Genomic DNA, 12,072 nt, shown 5'->3' with positions numbered 1-12,072 from the left:
GTCTTCTACAGAACAAAGTGTTTTAATTTGAATGAAGCTCAACCTATATAGTATATATTTCTTGGATTGTGCTTTTGGCGCTGTACCTAAAGAGTCATTGCCAAACCCCAGGTCTTCTAGATTTTCTCCTATGTTACCTTCTAAGAGTTTTCTGGCTCTGTATTTTACACTTAGGCCTAGGTCCATTTTAAGTTAATTTTTATAAAGGATGTATGCAACACCAGCCACCATAGAAGAATTGTTACACTTTCATGAAAACATATTAGTAATTGTTTTCTTAACCAGTTCATTAGTACTTTATATTATCTCACTTTTGCTGACAACAAAACTCACACACACTAGCACAATAGACACACAAGAATTAGAGACTATCTGAACAATCTTACAAGCTATTATCTTAATCTTAATTGCTCTACTATCCTTACAAAGTTTATACGTAATAGACAAAATTAACAATCCATCCCTTACAGTAAAAACTATAAGTCACCAATGATACTGAAGCTACGCATATACAGATTATGAAGACTTGAATTTCGACTCCAATATAATTCCAATATCAGAGTTAAAGCCAGGAGAATTGCGACTATCAGAAGTAGTCGTTTTATCTAAAGAGATAGCTACCCGAATGTTAATTTTCTCAGAAGATGTGCTATACTCATGAGATGTGCCTTCTCTAGGAGTAAAAACAGATGCAATCCCAGGGCATCTAAATCAAGCAACTCTTAACCCGATCAGGCCTGTATTATGGACAATGTTCAGAAAATTGTGGGTCAAATCATAGTTTTATACCAATTTTCCTCGAATTGGTACTGCTAAAACACTTCAAAAAATGATCTGCAACAATACTATCGATTCATTAAGAAGCTAAGCTAGCACTAACCTTTTAGGTTGGAGATTGAGAAATAATAGTCCCCTTAATGGTATGCCATATAGTTAGATACATCAACATGATTTATTACTATTTTATCAATGTTCCTCATCCTATTTATTATACTTCAATTAAAATTTTCAAAATACAATTACTCAAACCCAGAAGTTACATCTACAAAAACACAAAAACAAAACACCCCTCGAGAAGTAAAATGAATGAAAATTTATTTACCTCTTTCATTACCCCAACAATTATAGGACTCCCTATTGTCATCCTAATCATTATATTTCTGAGCATGTTTTTCCAAACATCTAACCAACAAATTAATAATCATCTGATATCTTTTCAACAGTGGTTAGTCCAACTTACATCAAAGCAAATAATAAACATTCATAATCATAAAGAACAAACTTGAGCACTAATATTAATCGCATTTACTGGGTCAATAAATTTACTAGGATTGTTACCACACTCATTTACACCAACTACAAAATTATCAATAAATCTAGACATACGAGCAGGAACTGCAGTCATGAGATTTTGCAATAAAACTAAAGCATCATTAGCCCACTTTTTACCTCAAGGGACTCCAATCTCCTTAATCCCTATACTAGTTAGTATCAAAACAATTAGCCTATTTATCCAATAAGTATCCTTAGCTGTTTGACTAACAGCCAACATTATACCAGGACACTTGCTAATTCACCTAATTGGAGGAACTACTCTGACACTAATAAGCATCAGCACCACCCTCATTTCATTTATTATCCTTGCTTTATTCACCATTCTTGAATTTGCTGTTGCTATAATTCAAGCCTATGTGTTTATGCTGTTAGTAAGCCTTTATTTACTTGATAACACATCATGATCCACCAAACCTATGCCTATCACATAGTAAACCCTAGCCCTTGACCACTTACAAGGACTTCTCAGCCCTTCTAATAACATCGGGTCTAATATGATTTCATTTTAACTCAACAACATTACTCCTACTTGACCTATTAACTAATATTCTTACAATATATTATTGATGATGAGATATCATTCAAGAAAGTACTTTTCAAGGTCATCACACACCAATTATTCAAAAAGGACTTTGATATGGAATAGTTCTTTTCATTATTTCAGAAGTCGAATTTTTACAGGCTTCTTTTGGGCTTTTTATCACTCAAGCCTCACTTCAACACCTGAACTAGGCAGGTGTTGACCACCTACAGGAATTTGCCCTCTCAATCTCTTAGAAGTCCCACTTTTGAATACCTCTGTAATATTAGCCTCTGGGGTATCAATCATCTGAGTCCATGACAGCCTCACAGAAGGAAATGAAAAGCATATACTTCAAGCTTTTTTTTTTTTTTTATCACAATCATCCTGACATTTATCTCACACCTCTGCAAGCCTCAGAGTACTACAAAACATCATTTACCATTTCAGATGGAGTATATGGCTTGACTTTCTTCATAGCCACATGATTTCATGGATTACATGTATTTATTGGATCAACCTTTGTCATTTGCTTATGCCAATTAAAATTTCACTTTACATCTAACCATTTTGACTTTGAAGCTGCTGATACTGTTATTTCATAAATGTGGTATGATTATTCCTTTATGTATCTATCTGTTTTTGAGGCTCATATTCTTTTAGGATTAAACAATACCTTTGACTTCCAGTCAGTTAGTTTTGGTACAACCAAAAACAAAATAATTAATTTAATATTAACACTATTGACATACCTAACTGTAGCCACATTAATTGTTATTATTGCATTTTGACTCCCCCAACTGTTTACTCAGAAAAAACAAGCCACTATGAATGTGGATTTGACCCCATAGGATCAGCCCATCTTCCCTTCTCCATAAAAGTTTCCTAGCCATCACATTCCTCCTCTTCTATCTAGAAATTGCACTTCTTTTACCTCATCCTTGGCCATCACAAATAATATAAACACCATACTTATCATAGCCCTCTTCCTAATTCTATTATTAGCAGTAAGCCTAGCCTATGAATGAACCCAAAAAGGGTTAGAATGAACTGAATGATGTTTAGTTTAAAACAAAATGATTTTGACTCATTATATGATTAAATTCATAATGCCCAAGTGTCTTTAGTCTACATAAATATTATCATAGAATTTACAATCCTAATAAAGGTATTAGGATTACTAATATACCAATCCCAGCTCAGAGGATAAAGCATCGGCCTGCCATGCGGGAGACTCGGGTTTGATCCAAGGGTTTGATCCCTGGTTTGGGAAGATCCCCTGGAGAAGGAAATGGCAACCCACTCCAGTATTCTTGCCTGGAGAATCCCATGGATAGAGGAGCCTGGCGGGCTACAGTCCACAGGGTCGCAAAGAGTCGGACACGACTGAGCGGGTTCACTTCACTATTATGCTTAGAAGGAAAACTATCCTTATTTATTATGGCAACCCTGATAATCCTCAACCCACATTTCACCTCAGCTAGCATAATACCCATTGTGTTATTAGTTAGTGTTTAACGGTTACAGAGTCACTTGGGGAAAATGAAAAGATTCTGGAGATGAATGGTGAGGACATTTTTACAACAATGTGAATGCAGTTAATGCTACAGAGGTGCATACATAAAATTATTCAAATGATAAATGGTCTATGTTTTTAATCACAACAAAAATGATACATGTTACAACATGGAAAAGCACTGAAAACATCCTCAGTGAAAGAAACCATACAGAAAAAGCCACCCAGATCACACTTTAAATCCATGAAGATTTTTAACATGTGGGAAAGCCCCAGCGATGGTTCCAGAAAAAGAAAACTGCATTAGAATAGAGAAAGATATTTGCACAAAGCTTAGGCAGCTGGTGAAAGTTGAAGTGGTCCTGTGGTTAGGATTGTAATGTGGAAACCATAATTATCTCCCATTTAGGGGTTACATGTTGGTTACCTGGGAAAGTGACCCTTGTTTTGGGTAAAACACTGCAGTTTTAGTGTGAATGCAGAAAATTTGTACTGCTATTTAAAGCTGAAACATTTGAAATTTGCTAAAAAGTAAATTACCTTTCAATAAACCATGTAAGTCACATGTCAGAAAATCAGAGATGACATCAAACATTGCAATAGAGGCCAAGACTTAACCAGACCAAATTCAACTGAAGTGGTGATGCTAATTGCCTTGTAGGAGTCCACATGGTATTATAAGTCACCATGGTGGTTTAGTCACTAAGTCGTGTCCGACTCTTTGCGACCCCATGGACTGTAGCCCACCAGGCTCCTCTGTCCATGGGATTTTCCAGGCAAGAATACTGGAGTGGATTGCCATTTCCTTAAGTCACCATAGGAAGGGTATATTAGTAGCCACCAAGTCTTGGGTGCTATGGGTGACCCTGATAGAGCCAAAATCATGAGATTTCTGAATTCTAGTTTTCCACATAAAACTACCAAAACAACTGTCAGAACTAAAACATGAATTCAGGGAGTCCCTGGAAGTCCAGTGGTTAAGATTGGATTTCCACTGCAGAGGATATGGGTTTGATCCTTGGTCAGGGTACTAAGATCCCATAGTCAAGTCACATGGCCAAAAAAAAAAAAAAAATCAGTAAAATTGCAAGATCATTTGTGATTCTCTATATTAATAATGAACTATCAGAAAGAGAAATTAAGAAAATAATCCCACTTACAATTGCATCACCTGCAAAACAAGGAATTTAAGCAAGGACTTGAAAGACCCACAAGCTAAAAACTGCAAGACTTCATCAATTAAAGTGAACAGACACAAAAAGATATCCTAGGCTCATGGGTAAAAATGCCATTAAAATGTCCATTCTAACCAAAACAACAGACACATTCATGCAATCACTACCAACGTTTCAATGACATTTTTCACAGAAACAAAAACAGTCAATATCTGTGTGGAGCCACAAGTGACCAAGAGAAAGGAGAAAGCCTGGACACATCTTCCTCCCTCACTTCAATCTACATAACACAGCTAAAAGCACCACAAAGTGTGGAATTGGCCCAAAAACAGGCATAGAGATAGAGAGCCCAGAAGTAAACCTATAGGAGCATGGTCAGTTAATTCATAAGAAAGGAGCAAAGAACATACACCCAGGAAAGCACATCCCCTCAATAAACCGTGCTAAGAAAAATGGACACCACACACCAAGGAACAACTTGGACACCATCCTTTACCACAGATAAAAACAGACTAAAAGCCGCAAGTTTCAATATCAAGCCCTAACAGTCCTGGGTCCTCTGAAGACAGACACCCTCATCATCAGCCACCCACAGGAATCTTCTCCCCAATTTTACTCACCTTTTCCTTCAGCTGCACCACCTCCCTGCAAGTCCTGAGGAGACCAGACTCTCATTAGCATGAACCCCACAATGTCCCAAAGCTGACGCCCTAATGGGTCCTGAAGAGACCAGACTCCTGATAGCAGCCACCCAGAGCCAGGAGCTTGGTCAGAGCGGGAATTTCCCCTGCGGGTCAGGGTAGGGTCAGGGAGGCAGGCCCCTCTTCTTCTGCCAGCCAATGAGAACATGGATAGCAAGTCTCCCTCACAGCCTAGTGGAGTCCGCCCCCTGAGGGCAGTTCTGCTAGCTCCGTTAAACTATGGAAATTCAAACTGAAATAGAGCTAAGTATTGAAAACTTCTCCCAAATACTTAACAATCAACTTGAAACATTAGAGAATGAAATGTAGACACCAAAATCACTCAGATTTATTAACAAGCATTTAAAATTCAAAACTGTCAAATTGTAGACATAAACACGGAAAATATCATGACCTTGGGTTTGGTCTATATATCATGAATTTTGAGTTTTAACACACAAGCTGTCAGTCCACAAGAGAAAAATATTGTGGACTTTATAAAAGTAAAGAGATCTATTCTGAAAGGTCTTATTCAGAAAAATCAAGAAAATAATCCCACTTACAACTACATCTCCCCGCAAAACTGGGAATTAAACCAAGGATTTGAAAGACCTGAAGCTAAAAACTACAAGACATTTATGTATTAAACTGAACAGACACAAAAACATCTCCCATGCTTGTGGGTGAAAATACCATTAAAATATCCATTCTAACCAAACAACATACACATTCATGCAATCACTACCAACATTTCAACAACATTTTTCACAGAAACAGAAACAACCTTAACATCTGTGTATAGCCACAGAGGACCCAGAAGAGCCAAAGTGACCCTGAGAAAGGAGAACAAGCTAGTGTCATCACCTTCCTTGACTTCAATCTACATTACGCACTTAAAGGCACCACAAGATGTGTAGAATTGGCACAGAAATAGGCACAGAGATAAGAGAGCCCAGAAATAAACCTACAGGCACATGGTCAGTTAATTCACAAGAAAGGAGCCAAGTACATACACTCCCTTTTATTGAAGGAAAAGGACAGTCCCCTCAATAAGCCATGCTGGGGAAAATGGACACCACACACCAAAGAACAACACTGGACACTGTCGTATATCACAAAAACTGACTAAGCCCATGACTTTCCACATAAAGCCCTGACAGTCCTGGGTCCTCTGAAGACAGACACACTCCACAACAGACACACACAGAAACCTCCTCCCCAATTTTACTCACCTTTTCCTTCAAGGGCACCATCTCCCTGCAGGTCCTGAGGAGACCAGACTCCATCAGCCTGAAACGATCCCCACAATATCCCAAAGCTGAATCTCCAGCAGGTCCTGAGGAAACCAGGCTCCTGTCAGCCTGAACTGAACCCCACAAATTCCACAAAGCTGAAATCCCAGTAAGTCCTGAGGAAACCAGACTCCTGTCAGCCTGAACTGAACCCCACAATGTCCCAAAGATGAAACCCCAGTGGGTCCTGAGGAGACCATAGTCCTGTCAGTGGCCACACCCAGCCAGGTGCTCTGTCAGAGAGGGAATTCCCATTGGAGTCGGGGAAGGTCAGGGAGGCGGGCTCCTGTTCCCTGCCAGCCAATGAGAACTGGAGATCAAGCCTCCCTCACTCAGGCATGCACAGCTTAGTGGAGACAATTAACTTGAAACAGTAGAGAATGAATGTTAAGGAACAATTAACTTGAAACAGAGAATGAAATGTAGACACCAAACTCAGATTTATTTTTTTTTCTTTTTTTTTTCTTTTTAAAATTTTATTTTTAAACGTTACAATATTGTATTGGTTTTGCCAAATATCGAAATGAATCCACCACAGGTATACATGTGTTCCCCATCCTGAATCCTCCTCGCTCCCCATACCATCCCTCTGGGTCATCCCAGTACACCAGCCCCAAGCATCCAGTATCGTGCATCGAACCTGGACTGGCAACTCGTTTCATATATGATATTATATGTGTTTCATGCCATTCTCCCAAATCATCCCACCCTCTCCCTCTCCCACAGAACCAAAAGACTGTTCTATACATCTGTGTCTCTTTTGCTGTCTCGTACACAGGGTTATTGTTACCATCTTTCTAAATTCCATATATATGCATTAGTATACTGTATTGGTGTTTTTCTTTCTGGCTTACTTCACTCTGTATGATAGGCTCCAGTTTAATCCACCTCATTAGAACTGATTCAAATGTATTCTTTTTAATGGCTGAGTAATACTCCATTGTGTATATGTACCATAGCTTTCTTATCCATTCATCTGCTGATGGACATCTAGGTTGCTTCCATGTCCTGGCTATTATAAACAGTGCTGTGATGAACATTGGGGTACACGTGTCTCTTTCCCTTCTGGTTTCCTCAGTGTGTGTGCCCAGCAGTGGGATTGCTGGATCATAAGGAAGTTCTCTTTCCAGTTTTTTAAGGAATCTCCACACTGTTCTCCATAGTGGCTGTACTAGTTTGCATTCCCACCAACAGTGTAAGAGGGTTCCCTTTTCTCCACACCCTCTCCAGCATTTATTGCTTGTAGACTTTTGGATCACAGCCATTCTGGTTGGCGTGAAATGGTACCTCATAGTGGTTTTGATTTGAATTTCTCTGATAATGAGTGATGTTGAGCATCTTTCCATGTGTTGGTTAGCCATCTGTATGTCTTCTTTGGAGAAATGTCTATTTAGTTCTTTGGCCCATTTTTTGATTGGGTCATTCATTTTTCTGGAATTGAGCTGCAGGAGTTGCTTGTATATTTTTGAGATTAGTTGTTTGTCAGTTGCTTCATTTGCTATTATTTTCTCCCATTCTGAAGGCTATCTTTTCACCTTGCTTATAGTTTCCTTTGTTTTGCAGAAGCTTTTAAGTTTAATTAGGTCCCATTTGTTTATTTTTGCTTTTATTTCCAGTATTCTGAGAGGTGGGTCATAGAGGATCCTGCTGTGATGTATGTCGGAGAATGTTTTGCCTATGTTCTCCTCTAGGAGTTTTATAGTTTCTGGTCTTACATTTAGATCTTTAATCCATTTTGAGTTTATTTTTGTGTATGGTGTTAGAAAGTGTTCTAGTTTCATTCTTTTACAAGTGGTTGACCAGTTTTCCCAGCACCACTTGTTAAAGAGATTGTCTTTAATCCATTGTATATTCTTGCCTCCTTTGTCAAAGATAAGGTGTCCAGAGGTGCGTGGATTTATCTCTGGGCTTTCTATTTTGTTCCATTGATCTATATTTCTGTCTTTGTGCCAGTACCATACTGTCTTGATGACTGTGGCTTTGTAGTAGAGCCTGAAGTCAGGTAGGTTGATTCCTCCAGTTCCATTCTTCTTTCTCAAGATCGCTTTGGCTATTCGAGGTTTTTTGTATTTCCATACAAATTGTGAAATTATTTGTTCTAGCTCTGTGAAGAATACTGTTGGTAGCTTGATAGGGATTGCATTGAATCTATAAATTGCTTTGGGTAGTATACTCATTTTCACTATATTGATTCTTCCAATCCATGAACATGGTATATTTCTCCATCTATTAGTGTCCTCTTTGAGTTCTTTCACCAGTGTTTTATAGTTTTCTATATATAGGTCTTTAGTTTCTTTAGGTAGATATATTCCTAAGTATTTTATTCTTTCCGTTGCAATGGTGAATGGAATTGTTTCCTTAATTTCTGTTTTCTCATTATTAGTGTATAGGAATGCAAGGGATTTCTGTGTGTTGATTTTATATCCTGCAACTTTACTATAATCATTGATTAGTTCTAGTAATTTTCTGGTGGAGTCTTTAGGGTTTTCTATGTAGAGGATCATGTCATCTGCAAACAGTGAGAGTTTTACTTCTTCTTTTCTAATTTGGATTCCTTTTATTTCTTTTTCTGCTCTGATTGCTGTGGCCAAAACTTCCAAAACTATGTTGAATAGTAATGGTGAAAGTGGGCACCCTTGTCTTGTTCCTGACTTTAGAGGAAATGCTTTCAATTTTTCACCATTGAGGATAATGTTTGCTGTGGGTTTGTCATATATAGCTTTTATTATGTTGAGGTATGTTCCTTCTATTCCTGCTTTCTGGAGAGTTTTTTTAAATCATAAATGGATGTTGAATTTTGTCAAAGGCTTTCTCTGCATCTATTGAGATAATCATATGGTTTTTATTTTTCAATTTGTTAATGTGGTATATTACATTGATTGATTTGTGGATATTGAAGAATCCTTGCATCCCTGGAATAAAGCCCACTTGCTCATAGTGTATGATCTTTTCAATGTGTTGTTGGATTCTGATTGCTAGAATTTTGTTAAGGATTTTTGCATCTATGTTCATCAGTGATATTGGCCTGTAGTTTTCTTTTTTTGTGGGATCTTTGTCAGGTTTTGGTATTAGGGTGATGGTGGCCTCATAGAACGAGTTTGGAAGTGTACCTTCCTCTGCAATTTTCTGGAAGAGTTTGAGCAGGATAGGTGTTAGCTCTTCTCTAAATTTTTGGTAGAATTCAGCTGTGAAGCCGTCTGGACCTGGGCTTTTGTTTGCTGGAAGATTTTTGATTACAGTTTCAATTTCCGTGCTTGTGATGGGTCTGTTAAGATTTTCTATTTCTTCCTGGTCGAGTTTTGGAAAGTTGTACTTTTCTAAGAATTTGTCCATTTCTTCCACGTTGTCCATTTTATTGGCATCTAATTGTTGATAGTAGTCTCTTATGATCCTTTGTATTTCTGTGTTGTCTGTTGTGATCTCTCCATTTCTAATTTTATTGATTTGATTTTTCTCCCTTTGTTTCTTGATAAGTCTGGCTAATGGTTTGTCAATTTTGTTTATCCTTTCAAAGAACCAGCTTTTGGCTTTGTTGATTTTTGCCATGGTATCTTTTGTTTCTTTTGCATTTATTTCTGCCCTAATTTTTTAAATTTCTTTCCTTCTACTAACCCTGGGGTTCTTCATTTCTTCCTTTTCTAGTTGCTTTAGGTGTAGAGTTAGGTTATTTATTTGACTTTTTTCTTGTTTCTTGAGGTATGCCTGTATTGCTATGAACTTTCCCCTTAGGACTGCTTTTACAGTGTCCTACAGGTTGTGGGTGGTTGTGTTTTCATTTTCATTCATTTCTATGCAAATTTTGATTTCTTTTTTGATTTCTTCTGTGATTTATTGGTTATTCAGCAGCGTGTTGTTCAGGCTCCATATGTTGGAATTTTTAATAGTTTTTCTCCTGTAATTAAGATCTAATCTTACTGCATTGTGGTCAGAAAAGATGCTTGGAATGATTTCAATTTTTTTTTAATTTACCAAGGCTAGATTTATGGCCCAGGATGTGATCTATCCTGGAGAAGGTTCTGTGTGCTCTTGAGAAAAAGGTGAAATTCATTGTTTTGGGATGAAATGCCCTATAAATATCACTCAGATTTATTAATAGACATTTAAAATTCAAAACTATCAAAATTGTAGACATAAACAGAAAACCTACATGATCATGGGTTTGACCTGTATATCGTAAGCTTTGAGTTTTAACACATGAGCTTTAGTCCATAGAAGAAAAATATTGTAGACTTTATAAAATTAAAGATGTCAATCCTAAAAGACCTCATTCAGAAAATCAAAAGACAAGCTACAAACTGGTAGAGAAGTATTTGCAAAATTTATATACGATAAAGGATTTGGACTCAAAATAGACAAAGACCTCTTGAAAAATCCCATAGAAAATGAGCAAAGATCTGAACAGATACCCAGCCCTTTTATTATGGAAGAGCAGAATGAAAATTGTTTTTCCTCCCATACACATGCAGTGAAGTATTACTCAGCAGTAGAAAGGAATGAATCACCAACCCTTGAATATGCTAATATGCTAACCCTTGAAAGACATGGTTAAATCTCACATGCATATTGCTTAGTGAAAGAATCCAGTCTGAAGAGACAGCACACAGTATGACCCCATTTATGACATTCTAGGAAAAGCTAAGCTACATAGATGATAAGATCATCTGCTGAAGGGGGTTGAAGTACTCGCTGTGATGCTTTAGGATGGACACCTGTCACTATGCCTTTATCTATGCTCATCGATTTGTATAGCCCAAGGAATCAGTCATAATCTATTCAAGTTTAGTTATTTAAAGTGTAGGCGTGTCACAGGATGGAATACACTATGCAACAGAACCCAACTGTATTAGAAACGCTCAGAAAAAAATCTCACTGTAGGAGATGGGGCAAAATGTGCTGACTTTGGAAATGAATGCAATCTATACACAAAAGACAAAATGGCCTGCACATAAACAGTGGGCTTCATTTTATGGAGTTCTTTCCAGAGTGTGGTAGCTAGCATTTCTGAGACCACTGTACATGCAATCTGAAGAGGAGAAATGAACTGACAAACAGCAGATGGTGGGGGCCAGGCTCCTCATGTAGGACTGGGAAGTTACAGATAAGCAAAAAAACAAGGGAATGGAGCTGAGCCCCTGACTGCCACTCTTTCTGGCTCTGAGTTGCTTCCAACAGGACCACCATCACCTGCACATCAGTGCTATAACCCACCTGCCCCCTCCTGGCCTTTCCTCTTCCTCCCTGCGACGATTCCAGTGACATTTCCAGCCTGGATCCCTCCCCCAGGCCAGATGCACCTGTCCATCCACTGCCTCCCCATCTCACCATGGGGGCTAACAGGCCCCTCAGAGGACTGTGATCCTGCTGCACCCCACACTCAGGAGGCATCCCCACCTTCCCCATCTGCTGAGCCCAGACACCTGGTATAACCGAGCAGGAGCCTGTGGAGCCCTCCCAGGATAGACCCCATTCCGTATCCTCTGCTGCAGCTCCTCTCTGAAGTACAGAGGTAACAGTATCTGATGCACACTCCCTGAGTTGTTTTATAGATGCTAAA

The 12,072-nt window shown here is 38.4% G+C and overlaps 1 pseudogene across 1 annotated transcript in view; it reads right to left on the bottom strand.

The window, feature by feature from the left end:
* Window positions 1-12,072, bottom strand: part of LOC147346191 (glutamine synthetase pseudogene) — a 209,941-nt pseudogene that overhangs the window by 195,675 nt on the left and 2,194 nt on the right. The window contains exons 2-3 of the transcript XR_015154010.1: window positions 6,459-6,562; window positions 5,167-5,200 (exon numbers count right to left, since the gene is read on the bottom strand). The product of XR_015154010.1 is annotated as a glutamine synthetase pseudogene (transcript). The remainder of the gene's footprint in view (window positions 1-5,166; window positions 5,201-6,458; window positions 6,563-12,072) is intronic.

This window comes from Bos grunniens, chromosome 24 (genome assembly GCF_055505025.1).
Source record: "Bos grunniens cultivar Pamir isolate PY7600 chromosome 24, Bosgru_T2T1.0, whole genome shotgun sequence".
NCBI classification, from domain to species: Eukaryota; Metazoa; Chordata; class Mammalia; order Artiodactyla; family Bovidae; genus Bos; species Bos grunniens.
This window is presented reverse-complemented; position numbering and strand designations above follow the sequence as displayed.